The following is a 13,269-nucleotide window of genomic DNA, read 5'->3' as shown; positions in this document are numbered from 1 at the left end:
CTTGACCTTTGAACGGTTTGCCCTTGTAGTGCGACCGAAAGGCACGAAAGGACCCCTGAGGGGGCCGAAAATTAGCATGCTTCTTCCCAGAAGCCCCTTTAGCCTTGGGGAAATGGGGCAAGAGAGTGCTCTTACCTCCGGTGATCCCCTTAATCAACACATCCAAGGACTCCCCAAAAAGGCGAGACCCATCATAAGGCAGATTGGCTAAGGTCTTACGTGAAGATTGGTCCACCGACCAACATTTCAACCAAACCAGGCGGCGAGACAACACCGCCACGCTGTGCACACGTGCAGCCAACGGGACTAAGTCCAAGTCCGCATCACACAGATACATGACACCCTGGTGGATCTGATCCACCATATCCAGGGTCGCCGGCGAGGCCGAATCGGCCACTAGGACGCGCCTAAGCATCTGCGTCCAACTTGCGACAGCCTGGGCCGCCATGAGAGAGGCAAACAGAGCCTTAAGTATAGAACCCGTAATAGAGTAAGTATGACGGGCAAGAGACTCCAATCTCCTATCCGTGGCATCACGGAACACCAGGGAATCCTCTGCAGGAATCGCAGTAATTTGTTTAAAACCGCAATTGCGTGATCCACCGGGGGTGGCACACACCACCGTTCATCAGTGGAAGGTGAGAAAGGATAACGCAGCTTGAACCTACTTGGCACAGCAAAAGGTTTGCGCAGATTGCGCCATTGTTCCTTAACAGCGCGCTGAAAATCATTCATCATTGCAGGGAAAAACCTGCGGCGTCCTGCGTTTTCTCTGCGTCCCATAAGCCGCCAAGGCAGCGGGGGGACACACTTCATCCTGCAAACGCAGCGTTTGTTTTATGGAAGCAATCAATTAATCCATGATTGCAAGCTCTTCAGGCGAGCCAGGGGGAGAATTATCCACCCCTTCAACTTCAGCCTCCACCTCGGACCCCACTAGATCCAGGGAGGAGCGGGACCCCGATAAGGAGACCCCCGCCATAACAGCCCCATCACCCTCACCCTCAGACTCAGAGGAAAGAGAAACTCTGGGTCTCTTGGTAGATTGAGCAGCCACCAGCATCTGCACCTGAGCAGCAAGGCCAGCCACAATAGTGGCCAAATCCCCCCCTGGGGGGGAAACAGCGGTCCCCTGGCTATCCACCAAGGCGGTAGGAAATTTGCCCTCCTGAGAATCCATTGCCCCAATATCAAAATGCCGGATAATAAAGGGTTAACTGCCCCTTTAACAAGCGCGGCGAGCGCAGCCCACCGCACCACACACAAGCACAATGAGACCCCCACAGGGACAAGAAAACTGACACAGGCAATGGATAAGAAGGATATAACCTGAGGAGACCCTCGCCGCTGCCTCGATCGGTGTACCCAGGAGAAGAGGAAGTGATGGGACCAGGGCGCTCTATTAAAGCCTATGGGAGGCTACAAGAAAATGGCCGCCATGCATGTAGAACATGCGGCCGGAGCGAGTGTAGGCAAAATGGCGCCGTTTGGCGCCGAAACCGCCGCTCCACAGTACAGTAATGCACACATATAGCCATATATAAAAAAAACATGGCAGATCGCCGCAGCGATCGCTGTATAGTGCCCAAACATGCCACAAAACATGCCCCCCAGCACACAGCTTCTCACACTGACAAAGCTGACACACACAGTGTCACACAGCTCCCCCCCCCCTTGCAGCCCACAGCATGCAGCCGAGAGATAGGGAGACAAACAGTGAGAACAGAGGCAGGTTACACAGTCCCAGACTGACACCCCCCCAGACAGACAGGTCCCCACATAGAAACACTTACCTCACAATGGCGTGGGGGACCCGCACAGGCGAACAAGCCGCTGCACATGAGGCAGGGAGAGTCGCATACAAGACGCACAAAATGGGGGTTAAGAAACCGCACAGCGTCCAGTGAGGTAGCCACCTCACCAATCATCCCTGCACCGAACAGGGATGGGTCGTTCACTGTGCCAGGAGCGTTACCTGGCTGAACGCTCGATGGCAGGCTGGGAAGCCACTGACCCACGACCTGCGACCAGGGGGATCAGCCCGAGACCCAGCCCGCATGATCCTCTTCATCAGAAGAACTAATGCTGACAAAAAGAACAGCTAAGTAAAGGTAGAGAGAAAACTCAAACAAAAAATCAAAAAAGAAGAAAGAGTCTGGGGCACAAAGCCCCAGCACAGAGAGAGCCAGCCACTCCTGACAAGCTAGACATTGAAACTGAGATATGGTTGCAGGAAGTAGGAGGGTATTGACTGAGGGGACCACCCCTTGAGGGTGGGATATGTTAAAAGCTTTAATGTTAACATATTCTGTTGCCTAGCTACTCCTTCGGAGCAAAGTCTAATACCCCATATGTGACGAATATGAAGAGGCGGCGACTGTCGGAGGACATAAGAGAAATGACATTTTCAACTTTGTCTTTTAAAAAATATCCAATATACTCAATTTATGTCATTTTTTTTTGCCAAAATATATTTAGCTACATGTCTTTGACAAAAAAAAAAAAGAAAATCAATGAGCGTATTTTTATTGGTTTGCGCAAAAGTTATAGCGTCTACAAACTATGGTGTAAATAGTGAAATTTACGCAGCTTTAATTTCTGACTGCCAATCTCATTTCATGAAGTGCTAAAATGGCGGGGCAGTACAAAACCCCCCCAAACTACCACTTTTTGGAAAGTAGACATCCTAAGGAATGTCCTGACAGGCATGTTGAGCTCATTGAATATTTCATTTTTTTGTCACAGGTGTTTGAAAAATGACTAAAAAAAAAAATTATTTTTTTTTTTTTTTTTTTTTTTTACACAAAGTTGTCATTGAAATGATATATTGCTCACACATTCCATGGGTATATGTGTAATTACACCCCAAAATATATTCTGCTGCTTCTCCTGAGTACAGGGATACCACATGTGGGACTTTTTGGGAGCCTAGCTGTGTAGGGGTCCCCAAAAACAAATCACCACCATCAGAATTTCAAAGGGCGTACATTTTTCATTGCATTTTCTCACTACCTCTAACGGTTTAGGAGGCCCTGAAATGTCAAGATACCACAAAACCCCCCCAAATGACCCCATTTTGGAAAGTAGACACCCCAAGCTGTTTGCTGAGAGGCATGGTGAGTACATGGAATATTTTATATTTTGCCACAAGTTTTGGGAAAATTACAATTTTTTTTTTAAATTTTTTTTTTTTTTTACACAACGTTGTCACTAAAAGATAAATTTCTCAAACATGACATGGGTATATGTGGAATGACACCCCAAAATACATTCTGCTGCTTCTCCTGAGTTGGGGATACCCCATGTGTGAGACTTTTTGGGAGCCTAGCTGTGTACAGGGCCGCAAAAGCCAATCAACACTCTCAGGTTTTCTAATGGCGTAAATTGTTCATGTCATCTCTGCACTACCTGTCACAGTTTCAGAGGCCCTAAAATTCCAAGATAGCACAAACCCCCCCCCCCCCCCCAAATGACCCCATTTTGGAAAGTAGACACCCCAAGCTATTTGCTGAGAGGCATGGTGAGTCCATGGAATATTTTGCCACAAGTTCCGGGAAATTATATATATATATATATATATATATATATATATATATATATATATATATATATATATATATATATATATACATACACAAAGTTGTCAGTAAATGAAATATTGCTCACACATGCCATGGGTATATGTGAACTGACACCCCAAAATACATTCTGCTGCTTCTCCTGAGTACAGGGATACCCCATGTGTGAGACTTTTTTGCAGTCTAGCCGAGTAAAGGTCCCCGAAAAAACCTCCACTTTCAGGCTTTCCAAGGGCGTAAATTGTTGATTTCACTCCTGACTACCTATCAGTTTTGGAGGCCATGAAATGCCAAGACAGCACAACCCCCCCCCCCCCCCAAATGACCCCTTTTCGGAAAGTAGACACCCTGAGCTATTTGCAGAGAGGTATGTTGAGTATTTTGCAGATCTCAATTTTTGTCACAAAGCTTTGGAAATTGAAAAAAAGAGGAAAAAAAATGCATTTTCCTGTTTTTTCTTCATTTTCCAAAAAAAAATGAGAGCTGCAAAATACTCACCATGCCTCTCAGCAAATAGATTGGAGTGTCTACTTTGCAAAATGGGGTCATTTGGGGGGGGTTTGTGCCATCTTGGCTTTTTATGGACTTCAAAAGTGTGATAGGTAGTAAGGAGTGAGATCAACAATTTACGCCCTTGGAAAGCCAAAAGGTGCGCATTGGTTTTCCGGGTCCTGTACGCGGCTAGACTGGCAAAAAGTCTCACACATGGGGTATCCCTGTACTCAGGAGAAGCAGCAGAATGTATTTTGGGGTGTCATTTCACATAAACCCATGGCATGTGTGAGCAATATATCATTTACTGACAACTTTGTGTAAAAAAAAATAAAAAAATAAAAAAAAAATGTTTCCCGAAACTTGTGGCAAAATATAAACTATTCCATGGACTCACCATGCTTCTCAGCCAGTAGCTTGGAGTGTCTACTTTGCAAAATGGGGTCATTTGGGGGGGGTTTGTGCTATCTTGAAATTTCAGGGCCTCTGAAACTGTGACAGGTAGTCAGGGGTAAATTCAGCAATTTACGCCATTAGAAAACCTGAAGATGTGGACTGGTTGTCGGGGTCGCGTACACAGCTAGGCTGCCAAAAAGTCTCACACATGGGGTATCCCTGTACTCAGGAGAAGAAAAAGAATGTATTTTGGGGTGTCATTTCACATATTCCCATGGCATGCATGAGCAATATATCATTTAGTGACAACTTTCTGTAAAAAAAAACAACAAAAAATAATAATTTTCCCGAAACTTGTGGCAAAATATAAAATACTCCATGGACTCACCATGCCTCTCAGAAAAAAGCTTTGGGTGTCTACTTTTCAAAAAGTGGTCATTTGGGGGGTGTTTGAACTGTCCCGGCATTTTACGCTCAATCTTAGCCACACATCACCCACTCTTCTAACCACTTGAAAACCAAGCCTTTTCTGTGCCTTTTTGTTTACATGAAAAAATATTTTTTTTTTTTACTAGAAAATTACTTTGAACCCCCAAACATTATATATTTTTTTAAAGCAGAGGCCCTATAGAATAAAATGGTGGATGTTGCAAATTTTTTTGTCACACGGTATTTGCGCACAGATTTTCCAAACGCAATTTTTGCGAAAAAAATACATTTTTTTTTATTTATTGCACAAATACACTATATAATTCCAATTTTTTTGGTAAAATTTAAAAGATGATCTTATGCCGAGTTCATAGACACCTAACATGACATGCTTTAAAAATTGCGCATGCCTGCGCAGCGGCAAAAACATACGTACATTTTTAAAAATCTTTAAAAGTCTCTACAGGTTACCACTTTAGACTTACAGAGGAGGTCTACTGCAAGAATTACTGCACTCGATCTGGCGATACCTCACATGCATGCTGCAATTGCGGTTTACATATGACACTAGACCACCGCTTGCATGCGCCATTGCGCGCAAGCACCGGGGGAAAGGGTGGGGGGCTCAATTTTTTTTTTTCTTTTGCTTTTTTATGTTATTTTGACACCTTTCCTTTATTTTTATTTTTTTTTAAATCATTTTTATTGTTATCACAGTGAATTTAAATATCCCCTATGATAGCAATCTGTAGTGACAGGTACTCTTTTTTAAAAAAATTGGGGTCTTTTTGACTCTAGATCTCTCCTCTGACCTTAACGCATCTGACCACACCAAAATTGGTGTGATAAAATACTTTCCCAATTTGCCTAAATCTGCAGGCATCATCCTGGTATAACCACTCAAAGTCCAGCAACCCAACACAGGCACAGACATGTGGAACACACAGCAACACAGGACTGCCACCCCAGACAGAGGCCCCACACAGAAAGTACTTACCTGTACCGTACGGCGTGGGGTGCCTCTATGAACGGAAAGCTGCTGTCCTTATCTGACAGGGAATGCCGTTAGCCAAGGACAGGACACTGCAGCACCGCAGATGTGTCCAGTGAGGTAGCCACCTCACAGGCTGCATCCCTGCTGCGAGCAGGGATGGGTCGTTCATAATGCCAGGACGAACACATGGCTGAACGCTCGATGGCGGGCTGGGGGTCCCTCTGACCCTCTGCCCTGGAGAACAAGGGCGGTCAGTCCGATTCCCAGCTCCGCAAGAATCCATCTTCATCCGAAGATCCGACTAAAAACTAAAGCTGACAAAATAAACAGCTAGTAAAATCAAAGAAAAAAAAACTGACATTTTCAAAGAAAATTAAAGGAAAAAAAGAAGATTAGACTGTAGCCCCAGCACAGGGAAGTCTGACTACTCCTGACGCTAGGCAGAAACAAACTGAGTTGGGAGGGATCACTGCAGGGGGGTATTGACCAGTGGGACAGCCCCCGTGGGTGTGTCTATGCTAAATGCTTTTGTTCTTTTGACTAAGTCTTATGCCTAGCTACTCCTGCGGAGCGGAAGTCAATACCCAATAGTGATGTCTTAGAGAAGGCGGCGACTGTCGGAGGACGTAAGAGAAAACTGAATTTTTGTAAAATCTTACCATAAAATTCCTTTCTCCGAGTCCTCCGACAGTCGCCACCCACTCATAGTCTTCACCAATGAGTATTGACCTTCGCTCCGCAGGAGTAGCTAGGCATAAGACTTGTTAGTAACAAAGGCTTTTAGCATAGACACACCCCTAGGGGCTGTCCCACTAGTCAAAACCTCCCTGCACCAGCATTCCCAACTCAGTTCGGTAGCATAGCAGTAAGAGTACATAAGACCCCAAAAGAGGGGCGGGGGGCGGCGACTGTCGGAAGACTCAGAGAAAGGAATTTTACGGTAAGATTTTACAAAAATTCCGTTTTCTCTTACGTCCTCCGACAGTCGCCGCCCACTCATACAGTCTTCACCAATGGGATTTCCCAAAGCAGTGTAGACATGAGGGGTGGGAGACGCAACCGTAGAAAAGGCAACGCCGTACCTACATCAGAGAAAGGAACCTTACACACAGTAAGAGAACCAACTGGGCAACAGGAAATGTGCTCAACAGGAGCAACAGCCCAGGAAAGCAAGTAACCCAGGGGTTGAACACCATAAACAAGGGTCCCTATAGCACTGCCGCACTGAGAACTTTGCGGCCAAAAGGAGGCATCGGCTGAGGCCTGAACATCCACCCTATAAAAACATGGAGAAGGTGTGTACGGACGACCAAGTCGCAGCCTTGCACACCTGGGCCACAGAGGCCTGATGCCGGAAGGGCCAAGACGCACTCAGAGACCTGAGTAAAGTGCGCCTTAACAGGGAAGGGTGGAACCCGTTCCTACAAAGTATAGGCCAGTACAATGGTCTATCTGATCCATTAGGCAATGGTCGCCGCAGACGCCGCCATGCCCTTCCGAGGTCCCTCAGGAAGGACAAAGAGGGTATCCGACTTGCGAAAAGATTTAGTGGACGACAGGTAAACCCTGATCGCCCTGACAACATCCAAGGAGGTTGTTTTGCATTCCTTAGGATGCTTGGGCTTCGCACAGAGCGAAGGCAAGACAATGTCCTCATTAAGGTGAAAGTCAGAAACCACCTTAGGGAGGAAGGACGGGTGAGGTCGCAAGACCACCATATCCTTGTGAACCACCAAGTAGGGAGAGCAGCAGGACAATGCCGCCAACTCCGACACTCAGCGAGCCGAAGTGATTGCCACTAAAAAAGGCAACCTTTGTAGACAGCAGAGGCAACGATATCTCCTTGATGTCGTCAAAGGGAGCACGCTGCCACACGGACAGAACCAAGTTCAAATCCCACGGAGGTAAGGGCTACCTCCGAGGAGGGGCCAAATGACGCACACCTTGATGCCAAGGCGCCACTAACGCGTCCAAGGCGTCCGCCCGAGGATCGCGCGTTCTAGCCACGAACCTTTCCACCTTGTTGTTTAGCCGAGACGCGAACAGATCCACATCTGGGGATCCCCACCTCGCACACAGCATCTGGAAGATTTCCGGGTGTAGGGACCATTCCCCCTGGTCCAGGGTCTGGCGGCTCAGATAATTGACCTGACAGTTCTCCACCCCCGGAATGTGAACTGCCGTTATCGCCGGGACGTGGGTCTCGGCCCAAGACAGAATGTCGGTCACTTCCCGGGCACTCCTGGTGCCCCCTTGGTGGTTGATGTAAGCCACCGCGGTGGCATCGACCGTCTGTACCAGAAGCGGACGGCCCTGAAGTCGTTCCGACCACTGGAGAAGGCAAAGCTTTATCGCTCTCAAATCCAGGATGTTGATTGGAAGGGAGGATTCCTCCTCCGACCAAGTTCACTGGGCAGACAGGTTGCCCAGAACACCACCCCAGCCCGACAGACTGGCAGCCGTGGTGATCACCGTCCATAGCAACGGACGAAAAGACTTTCCCCCCGACAAAGCCGGGGACTGGAGCCACCACAGAAGATCCCTTCTGGTTCGGTGGCTCAATGAAACCCTGAGATCCGAAGACTGAGGACGCTTGTCCCACTTGGCTAGAATCTCCGCTGGGAGAGACCGCGTGTGAAACTGAGCAAAGGAAATTGCCACGAAAGCCGAGACCATTAACCCCAGGCACCGCATACAAGTCCTGAGTGAAGAGGAACGGATGCCCCTGAGGGACCTGACCTCTTCCTGAAGTGTCCGGAGTTTTTCCTCCGGCAGGAATACTCTTGCTTGAGCAGAGTCCAGAACCATTCCCAGATAGGGAAGGCGAAACGAAGGAGACAGCGTCGACTTCGGAACGTTGATGGTCCAACCGAACTCCTGAAGCATCTGTACCGCAGCGGACAGGTCGCTCAGCAGGCTCTGACTGGCGCTTGATCTTAACAGGAGATCGTCCAGATATCCCAAGACCACAATGCCCTGGGCTCTCAACAGGCCCAGAACAGGCGCCAGCACTTTGGTAAGGACCCGTGGAGCCGAAGCCAGACCGAAAGGTAACACCACGAACTGGTAATGGACCTCTTCAATGGCGGACCGAAGGTACCTCTGGTGACCTACGAAAATGGGGATGTGTAGGTACGCATCCTTCAGGTCGATAGAGGCCACGAATTCTCCCGGGCTCAGGGCAGCCACCAATGAGCGCAGGGATTCCATGTGAAACTTCCGAACACGCACGAAGCGGTTCAGAGCTTTCAAGTCCAGGATCGGACGTACCTTGCCCACCTTTCTGGGTACAGTGAACAGATTGGATTAAAACCCCGGAAACCTGTCCCGGTGAGGCACCGGAACCACCACCCCCTGGGTCAGGAGATCCTGCATGCGCCCAGGAGTCAGCCGAAGATTTGAGGGAAAAAATCTGTCCGCCGGTCGAGAACGGGATATCGAACGATTTCCTGAACCCATCTGTCCTGAATGCGGGACAGCCAAGGCTGGAGAAAACCACGCAAACGTCCCCCCACCCCAGAAGCAGGTGAGGGCGTCCCTTAAGGCAGAAGCGGAATGGAGCGCAGAGCCGGCTTGGCCGGACTTACGCTTACCCTCCCAGGGCTTCTTCTGGCCACCTTGGCCTTTGAAGGGTTTGCCCTTGGACCGCGACTTAAGGCACGAAAGGACCCCCGAGAGGGTCTAAATGCGGGGCCCCGCTTGCCGCGAAAGGACTTGTTCTTCGGATTCTGGGGCAACAGAGTGCTCTTGCCCCCAATGACTCCTTTCACCAGAGTATCCAAAGCCTCGCCAAAAAGGCGAGACCCAGCATAGGGAAAATTAGCCACCGTTTTCCGTGACGATTGGTCAGCCGACCAACTCTTCAGCCAGATCAGTCGACAGTTAAGCACCGCGACACTAGACAGGCGTGCAGCTAAAGGGGCCTCATTCAAGGCCGCATCGCAAAAGTACATGACCCCCTGATGAATCTGGTCCACCACAGGCAGTGTAGCTGGCGGGGCAACATCAGACACAAGGGTGCGCCTGAGCACCTTAGTCCAGTCCGCCACCGCCTGAGCCACCATGACAGAAGCGAAAACAGGTTTGAGCATAGAGCCCGCCACCATAAGCGTGGCGGGCAAGAGAATCCAACCTCCGGTCAGTAGGATCCCGGAAAAACCGGGGTATCCTCCGTGGAAACCAGGGTAGCCTTGTTCAACACGGCCACAGCGTGATCCACCTGGGGCGCCCCGCACCAGCGCTCCTCAGTGGAGGGCGCAAAAGGATAAAGCAGTTTAAACTGACTAAGCACCGTAAAGGGCTTTTTCAAACTGCGCCATTGTTCATTCACAGTGTGAAGAAATTCAGCAGGCCGGGGCAAACCTGCGCTGACTCGCGGGTTCTATGTGTCCCAAAGGAGGAACTTTGATAGAAGAGATCAGCTCATCCATGAGCGCAAGCTCTTCAGGCGAGCCTGGGGGAGACTCCTTCAACCTCTGCCTCCCCTTCAGACCCCAAAAGGTCCAGAGACGGGCGAGACCCTGAAAAGGGCATGCCAGCCACAGCAGCCACATCACCATCTGAAACAGAGGAGATAGATAACCTGGCCCTCTCTTTTGCAGAACGTTCAGCCATCAGCCCTCCATCTGTGACACCAAAGATGCCACCACAGTGGCCAAATTAGGCACAGCGGGGGGTACAGCAGACCCGGGGTCCCCCACCAGGGCTGGAGGGAACTTGCTAACCTGAGAATCCATGCCAAAAACAAGTTTGGAACAAAAGGCACTGGCCCTTTAAGCGCCGCGGCGAGCGCAGCCCACCGCCATACTCACAGTATGCACCGACCCCCACAGGGACAGAAAACAGCTGAGTTAGCAAGGATAGCACAGAAAAGTATGGAGATCACCTGCAGAGCGTTGCTACTGATCGCTGTTCCAGAGAAAGAGGAAGTGAGGTCAAGAAGGCTGAACTATAACACTGCTTCAGGCTCAGGGAAAATGGCTGCCCATAGAAATCAATGGAGGCTTCTAGAAAATGGCCGCCGACATGTGCTCGGATCGAGCGACCTGCCACACAAAATGGCGGCGATCGGCGCCAAAAGCACCGCACTGTACAAGGCCCAGGGTAAAGCCAACATGTCGGCCCCAGCAAAAATGGCGGACCGCGCGGCGCTCAGCTGCAGCGGTCGCCGCACATACATGTCTGCACTCAAAACGCACAAGGTGATACAGGAGAGAAAGGGGTCCCCACCTCACAGCAGTGATTAACCGGTTGCCGACCGCCGCACGACTATATACTGCGGCGGTCAGCCCCGGCCAGGCAGAGTGACGTATCGGTACGTCACTCGCCTGTCACTGACTTGCGAGCCTATAGCGAGCGGGCGCGCGCCCGCCGAGGCGCGCGCCCGCCGCGGCTCGTTCACAGGCAAGTCAGTGCGTGTGACCGGCGGACTCGATGTCCGCCGGCCACACTACGATCGCTCCTGTGAAGGGAGAAAGACAGAGCAGCTTGTGTAAACAAGCTGCCTGTCAGTTCTCCCTGTGTAAAAGTAAAGATCTGACCGTTCTACTATGTAGAACGGTTGATCTTTGCTTTTACACCAATAGCAATGTCCCTACACAGTAGAAAGCACGCCCCTAGGACACACTTAACCCCTCCCTTCCCAATAAAGTTAACCCCTTCCCTGCCAGTGTCATTTTTGCAGTAACAGTGCATATGTATAGCACTGATTACTGCAGTAATGTCACTGGTAACCCCAAAAGTGTCAAAAATGTCAGTCAAGGGTCCGATCTGTCCGCCGCAATGTCGCAGTACCGAAAAAAAAAATCGCAGATCGCCGCCATTACGCGTTAAAAAAAAAAACACCAAAAATGACAAAAATCTTTCTCTTTGTTAGTAAACGCGATAACTTTTGCGCAAACCAATCAAAATACGCTTTTTGCGATTTTTTTTACCAAACATAGGTAGCATAAAACAAATTGGCCGAAAAATGTTAAAAAATTTTGATTTTTACTTTTTTTTTTGGGGAATTTCATATAAAAAAATGTGAAAAATATTGTTATTTTTGCAAAATTTACGCTCTTTTTTTGTTTATAGCGCGTGATCAAAAAATCGCACAGGTGATCAAATACCACCAAAAGAAAGCTCTGTTTGTGGGAAAAAAAGGACGCCAAATTCGTTTAGGTACAGCGTCGCACGACCGCGCAATTGTCCGTTAAAGTCACGCAGTAAAAAATCGCAAAAAAACCCCTGGTCCTTTAGCAGCCAAATCCTCCGGGGCTTAAGTGGTTAAACATTAACCCCGCAGGGATCACATCAGGGAGCCCGCATACACAGACATGAGGGGACACAGTACACAGACTGACACCCCAGACAGAGGCCCCCACATAGAAAAGGTGCTTACCGTACCGGATGGCGTGGGGTAGCCTCCACAAACGGAAAAACCGCTGTCCTCATATGAAAAGGGAGTGCCGTAGCCGGGACACAGGACACCGCAGCACAAAGCCGCAGAAGGCGTCCAGTGAGGTAGCCACCTCACAGGCTGCATCCTTGCTGCGAGCAGGTATGGGTCATTCATAATGCCAGGGCGAACCATAGCCGAACGCTCGATGGCAGGCTGGGGATCCATCCGACCCTCAGCCCTGGAGACCCAGGGCGGCCAGTCCGATACCCAGCTCCTCATGATGTTTCTTCATCCGAAGATTCCCATCTAAAAGCTGGTAAAATACAGCTAGTAAAGCAAAGAAAAACACTTTAAAATAAAATCAAAAAAGGGTAGAAGGCGGAGACTGAAGCCCCAGCACAGGAAAGCCTGACTTCTCCTGAGCTAGGCAAAATCAAACTGAGTTGGGAATGCTGGTGCAGGGAGGTATTGACTAGTGGGACAGCCCCTAGGGGTGTGTCTATGCTAAAAGCCTTTGTTACTAACAAGTCTTATGCCTAGCTACTCCTGCGGAGCGAAGGTCAATACCCATTGGTGAAGACTGTATGAGTGGGCGGCGACTGTCGGAGGACGTAAGAGAAACCCTATTTTCCATCCGTCTTGGGGGTCGGATGGAAACGGATGAGAGCGGACAGGCGGTCCGCTCTCATCAGATTCCCCATAGAGAGCAGCGGGGCTCCGACACCTCCCTCTCCGCACACAGTGTGGAGACGGAGCTGTCATCCGCCGGCTCAGCAGGGATCGGCGGATCGATCCCCGCTGAGCAGAGCACGGTCCGCAACAGAATGCGAGTGTGTTAACAGAATGCGAGTGTGTTAACAGAATTAAGAGTGTTTTGGAGGTGAGCAGCCATTGTACTCATTTAAGGATATTTGCTCACCATCACATGAAAAGCAGCTTCCCGCACCTTGTGATTGTTCAGGGTTTTCCCGCACTTCCGGCAATTTTTTGCACATCCG

This window comes from Pelophylax lessonae (assembly GCF_965119305.1).
Source record: "Pelophylax lessonae genome assembly, chromosome: 2".
Lineage (NCBI taxonomy): Eukaryota > Metazoa > Chordata > Amphibia > Anura > Ranidae > Pelophylax > Pelophylax lessonae.
Note: the sequence above shows the minus strand (reverse complement) of the source record.